Source organism: Triticum aestivum, chromosome 4D (genome assembly GCF_018294505.1).
Source record: "Triticum aestivum cultivar Chinese Spring chromosome 4D, IWGSC CS RefSeq v2.1, whole genome shotgun sequence".
Lineage (NCBI taxonomy): Eukaryota > Viridiplantae > Streptophyta > Magnoliopsida > Poales > Poaceae > Triticum > Triticum aestivum.
The window spans coordinates 5,419,959-5,426,004 of NC_057805.1; the positions used below are offsets into that span (position 1 = coordinate 5,419,959).

General features: G+C 43.4%; 1 non-coding gene across 1 annotated transcript; it reads right to left on the reverse strand.

Moving 5' to 3' along the window:
• Positions 1-1,131: 1,131 nt before the first annotated feature.
• Positions 1,132-1,203, reverse strand: TRNAP-CGG (transfer RNA proline (anticodon CGG)). Its single transcript has one exon. It is a non-coding gene; the product is annotated as a tRNA-Pro (tRNA).
• Positions 1,204-6,046: the final 4,843 nt, after the last annotated feature.

Here is a 6,046-nt window from a genome sequence, read left to right on the forward strand (position 1 = left end):
ATTCCATATTTGCACATAGCTGCAAAAACACTAAGGAGTATGTGACTTATTTCTTTGGCACCATGATTTGAAAAAAAAAAGGTTTTGAGTTTGGGAAGTTTCCTGAAACCAGCAACATAAAAGATTGATGTGATAATAGCATGAAAAATTCAAATAATTATAAATACATTTAGGATATCTCAACCCACCATTTGCAAAGATATTTCTGGCTATTATTTTGTCCAATTCCAGCATTTTTATAAAAAAAACATGGTGGATATTTTTCTTAGTAGGTATCTTTATTTTATTGGTAATAATGTTTTTCATATAATTAGAATAAGGTGGATATTTAGTAGCAGAAGTCGAAGGAATTTGCAACTCAAGCGTTTTAAGCAGTTAAAGAAATTTTGCAAATCATTTTTCATGGCCATGACAGCTGAGAATAGACCAAAAGTTCGTCCTAACCCCCCTTTTGCTTCTATTTGTTTTTCTTTTGTTACGAAGAAATTATTGTATATTACTCAAAAGACCAATGATTTACAGTCATAAAAAAATTCTAAAGCGCTGGACCAGGAGGGGGAGGGGGGTGGTGCTGATCTAGGCCAAACAATAGTACGTCGTTGAGATCTACCAAAGTTTGCCATAAAGTGACTAGAGTTATTTTGGCATCGGCAATTCTAAGTAATACAAGAATTAATTTCCTTCAAGCTTTTCTTGATTTTATCGACCAAGAAAGCATACTTGGATTTGTTGCCATCTCCACTCTTGACCATAGTGACCGCCTCAAGGCAATCAACATCAATAGGCCGGGTACTCCATTGAAGCGCCAAACCCAAACCTTAACGTGGCCGCGCACAGGACTCGACCACGGCACATGCGGAATTGTTGACCTCCGTTATTGCATGCTGGACTCACATGCGGAAAGCATGTAGTAGTGACTGATTTCCCTTTGATTGTAATTACATAATTCCCTCTGTTAGATTGTTTTGAGGTTTCTCCTCTCTTAATGAATGAAAGCACCACTCCTGATGGCTGCGTACATTAGTAGCAGAAGAAAAGGAGAGAGAAAAAAAGGGGTCCGATCGCCAATAACACCGTCTAAATAGTGGCAGATGGTGGGGTCCGATCGCCAACAACACCGTCTAAAAATTAGGGGTGTTCCGAGAATCGAACTCGGGACCTCTCGCACCCGAAGCGAGAATCATACCACTAGACCAAACACCCAGTTTGGTTAACGTGTAACCACCAAATCTACTAATCAGCTTCAGGCACATTTTTCGTCCATCTCTCCCCGTTCTTTTGTTTATTGTTTTTGCGAGAAGTCCATCTCTCCCCGTTGTTGAGCTATGAAGAACATAGTGAATACTAGCTATTAGGCGCTTGTTGTAGGGCAAATGGAAATCCAAGTAAAAGGGACATGCCGGGTTGACACAAGCTCAGCAAAAAGGAAAGCGTGTGCAAGATGTACGTACGGCCCTCCAACCATGCTAATCAACCAAAGTATATTGTATATTTTTTTTGTTCATTTCATTATTAAATGCCCACAATAACGAGTGGCGCATTACCTAGTTGTATAAGTTATAACGCACTCGACTGCATCAAAATATTGAATCGATGGCTCGATATCTGTCATATCTACTATCTAACTAGACAACGCACTCTGCATTAATGAATTTACTTTCGAAGAAAAAAAACTCAAGATGAGCCAGTCCAGGAGGAACATGGTCATGTCCAGGGGAGTGCCAACATGGTGAAAGAAATTAAGGGTCTGCAAGATTAGTACTAAGAATACACTCGGTCGGGACTTGGTTCATATGTGATATGTCGGTAGAGAACAAGACCGCTGTCTGGCATGTGAGTGCACTTTATTATACATCTAGAACATCAGACACCCACGCGCACACTATACTTCATTTGTGTTGCTATTTAGGGAATAAGGAGTGCTTCTCTTCCTTTTCGTTAGCATCATCCATCTTTCTCCCAAATAAAGACCACATAATATGAAATAGTCCCATAGACAGAGATTGCGCCCCATAGGTCAAAAAAAAATAGACTGCAGTCCACTGGACAAAATAGTTCATTCATGCTAAGGATACAAAAGAACGAGTCGACTCACATAAAAAGTAGATGAACATATACCAAGCAAATAAGAATTACAAAGTACTAATTAATACTCATCACACGTGCATGGAACTATAGAAATAAAATGAATACAAGGAATACTACACCACTTATTCTGGAAATAGCACAGTGTGGCTCAATAAGGGGTCTCCTCCATCAACTGTCATATATCAGTATCCCATCAACTGTGAGATGTCGGTAGTTTGCACTTCGGAGGCGGCTTCGATTTCGGTTCAGATTTAGGCTTGGACTCCGGCTTTGGTTCGGGTTTCGGCATCGGCTCGGGCTTAGGCCCTGGCTTTGGTTTGGAGCAGGGCTCGGGCTTGTGCTTTGGTTTCGGTTTTGGCATCGGCATGGGCTTGGGTTTGGGCTCAGGCTTGGATCCAGGCTTTGGTTTGGGTTTGGGCATCGGTTCAGGTTTGCAGGGCTCCGGCTCTGAGTGTGGCATAGGTTTCGGCATTGGCTCTGGTTTGGGTTCTAGCTTTGGCTCCGACTCTGCAAACTTCTTGACGGCAGCAAGGCCTCGGCCAGCAGCGGGTGCTTGGTGGAAAGTGGAGGCTGCTACTACCCCGATGAGGAGCACGGCGAGAAAGCGATGCCCCGCCATTGCTGCTTGCTTCTTGTGATTGCAGCCAGTGTTGCACCTGCTGTGCTTTGTTTGTGTGCGCGTGTGTGTTGTGTGGAGAACTGGAGATACATATTGTGTGGTTTTATAGGGTGGGCGAAACAAAGCAGATCCGGAGGCTGCATCAATTAACATTGCAGCTAGCTAGCTGGAGTGACAAGTATTGTGTAACATGGCAATGAAGTTATATTGGTTAATTACAAATGAAGGAACCAATGTGCGTACCTACAGGGTGTTAATAAGCACAGCTGGACTTTGCGATGATAGCAGAAGGGTAACAATATTTTAACTCTGTTAGTTGTCCCCCGCAAGCAGAAAATTATGTTAGTTGCGCTGTCCACTGCTCACACATCTATGTGATCAGCCATCATCTAGAAACCACGAGCGACCGTGTACACGTTAGTGCAATACTTCCGTTCAATTCACAATGGAAAAGAAAGCCCGGTTGATGCTAAGATGTGATGGCCATTTACTATGTTGTGATGTGTTGGCCATTTACTATTTTGATTGCAGCAAAGGCTACATGCGTTGGCTCACCATTCTGTCAAGATATGGGAATGTGAGACAAGCCTTATATTATTTTGTCCAGAAGAAATTTTGAACCGCGCCTTCTAAACCCAGATGAAGGGGGTAGAAGAGAGGCGTTTTGGACGAAAATTCTAAACTCACGGAGCTTTACGGGGCTTCTTCCGCAACTAATCTTCACCCTCCTGATTTTCAGGGGGTGTGGGCCCCTAACCCTAGTTTCTATCCAATTAAACTATCCCAACTAAGTCATTCTGTAAGGGAAATTTTACGGTGCATTATAATACACCAGAGCACATGTATTATATGGGCGATCTAACAGATGAGAATAACTGGGCCTTTTTGAGCCCAAGGGTATTTTCGACCTAATTGTTTTTCAACTTTAATCGGCCCAATTAGGTCCAGGGGTATTCTCGTCCTATATTTTTCAATTAAATTAATTGCATTAATAAAGCACTTCATTATAGAGGTCCAATCATCGTGCGTACTCTTTTGAATTTCGGTTCGAGCGGTTCGTCCTCTCTCCTCCTCTCGAGCCCTAACCTCGGGCCCCCTCGATCGTCGCCGATCGCCTCCGGCGCCCTCGATCGCCGCCGATCGCCCCCGGCACCCTCGATCGCCGCCGATCGCACTCGCCGTGTCTACCCCTCCTGCTCCTACTCCCCCTCACTCCCTCCATCGCAAGTCACCCCAGTCGGGTCGCGGCGCCAGATCTTCCGACGAGCCGCTAATCCACTCCTTCCCCAAGCGGACGCCACCTTCCCCGACCCGAGAGGCCACATCATCCTCATCGACGTGCATCAACTTTTTCACGCCGGATCTTCGCTGTAAGTGCCTAGCCCTCTCAAATCTTTTCTGGTCCCTTGTTCATATAGTACCAATAGGGGTCGGATTTGATTCGGGTTTAGGATATGTCATGTGAGGTTTAGGGTTTATCGTTTCAGAAAGTTGTGACGAGATTTCGATCGGATTTTGTTAGGGTTTAGGATATGTCATGTGAGGTTTAGGGTTTATGTTTTCAGAAAGTTCTGACGAGATTACGATTGAAAGGAAGTGTAAGTCGGATGTAGCTAGGACATATTGAAGGACTTAGTTAGGGTTTTGTGGCATGAGAAAGTTGTCAGCAGATTTGGATTCAAAGAAAGTTATTTTGGATTTAGTTAGGAGATACATTTGAATTGAGTTTCGAGATATTTTGGATTTAGTTAGGAGATAATTAATTTTGTATGGAGTTTGGACTTATTTTGGATTTAGTTAGGAGATAATTTGGATTTAGTTAGGAGATACTTTTGGATTTAGTTAGGAGATAATTTGGATTTAGTTAGGAGATAATTTTGAATGGAGTTTGGAGATAATTGATCTATCAGGGTGGATCTACCAGGGCATTTGAAGGACTCGTGGACTTTGGATTTAGTTAGGAGATCATCAGTTACAGCTACTACAATCAATTAAAAATTTCTGGATTTAGTCAGGGCATATTTACTTACAGATTTTGAAGGACTGAGGTAGTGCATAATTTCGGTAACGTATGCTATCCATCCGTAACATTGACTATCTGCTTTCGCTGGCAGCATAACGACATGGATGATAAAGGCAACGATGGCAAAAACTTGGGTGATACAGGCACGAATGACAAGGACATGGGTCATAGAGGCAACGAAGGCAAAGGCATGGATGATAAGGATAATGAGGATGCAGGCAAGGATGGCATAGACATGGATGATGTACACATGCAAGGTAAAGGAATTGATAATAAAGGCATGGCTGGTTCAGACCTGAATGAGTGGATGGAATACTTAGAGATTGTGAAGAAGACTTTCAGGACTGAGGAACAAGCCTACATGTTCTACGTAGGCTATGCGAGAAAAAAAAAGGGTTTGGTGTTAGAAAGGATGATCTGAAGTACATGGGTCTGGGTCCGAAACAAAATGCATACAGAAGGACATACAAGTGCTGCAAACAAGGATGGCGGGCCCTTAAGCACTTTAACAGAGCTGAAAGGAAAAGAACACCGAGGGGTCTTTCTCGGTGTGGGTGTCCTACTCTTTTTCAGGTTGAGCTACAAGATAGCAGTGGCCTCTGGTTCGTCAAGAATTTTGTGGACAAGCATAACCATCTGTTTGTCCCCTGCTGACCTGACTCCCTACTTATCGGCGCATCGTAGAATGACTGATGCACAAAAGGCCGATGTCATCGAGTATGCTGTCGGTGGACTTCGAACACATCAGATTATGAATGTAATGGAGAAGAATGCAGGAGGTCCCGACAAGCTTGGATTTATAGATCGAGACCTATACAACCATGTTTCAATCCAGAAGAAGCGCAAGATAGAAGGCAGTGACGCTAGATATTTGCTCACCTATATGATTGCACAGAAAAAAGCAGACCCAGAATTCTTTTTCAAATACACAAAAGACATCGAAGGCCATTTGAGGAACATATTCTTGGCTGACTCACAATCCCGCATTGACTATGTTGCCTTTGGTGGTGTCGTGGTGTTCGACAGTACATATCGGTCTAACAAGTACATGCTTCCGTTTGTTCCATTTGTTGGTCTGAACCATCACCGCAGCACAGTTTTGTTTGGGGTCGGTCTAGTGTCAGATGAGACAGTTGCATCATACCAGTGGCTTCTTCATGTATTTTTGGAGGCAATGTCCCAGACGGCACCAATTTCAGCAATCACCGATGGGGACGGTGCAATGGCTAAAGCAATAGCTACTGTCTGGACCGGAACAGATCATCATTTGTGCACGTGGCATATCAAGGAGAATATGGTGATGCACCTCCGCAAGA